The following is a 337-nucleotide window of genomic DNA, read 5'->3' on the forward strand; positions in this document are numbered from 1 at the left end:
GTGTATGCACAGGCAACGGGGTTGTCACCGCATGTTGTTGTGTAACGAGAGACCTCGATATTACCCAAGAATCATCGTGAGCTGCAATTAAGTCAAAACGCATAAGGTAATAGTCATCCCAAAACAACTGAACTCCGGCCTTGTCTCCAAGAGTCCAGGGCACCGCCGTCCAAGGGCCTGGAGTGGTCAGCAGAGGTGGCATACCATGAAATGTACTTCTACTTACTGTCGAGCCTCTCTTACACAATTGGTAAGCGCTCACTTGGCCCCCAGCAAGCACTCTGGACGCAAGCGGAAATTTATTTCTGAACTTCAGGGAGATAATGCTACATATTAC

Source organism: Eimeria mitis, genomic scaffold (genome assembly GCF_000499745.2).
Source record: "Eimeria mitis Houghton genomic scaffold, Emh_scaff542, whole genome shotgun sequence".
Lineage (NCBI taxonomy): Eukaryota > Apicomplexa > Conoidasida > Eucoccidiorida > Eimeriidae > Eimeria > Eimeria mitis.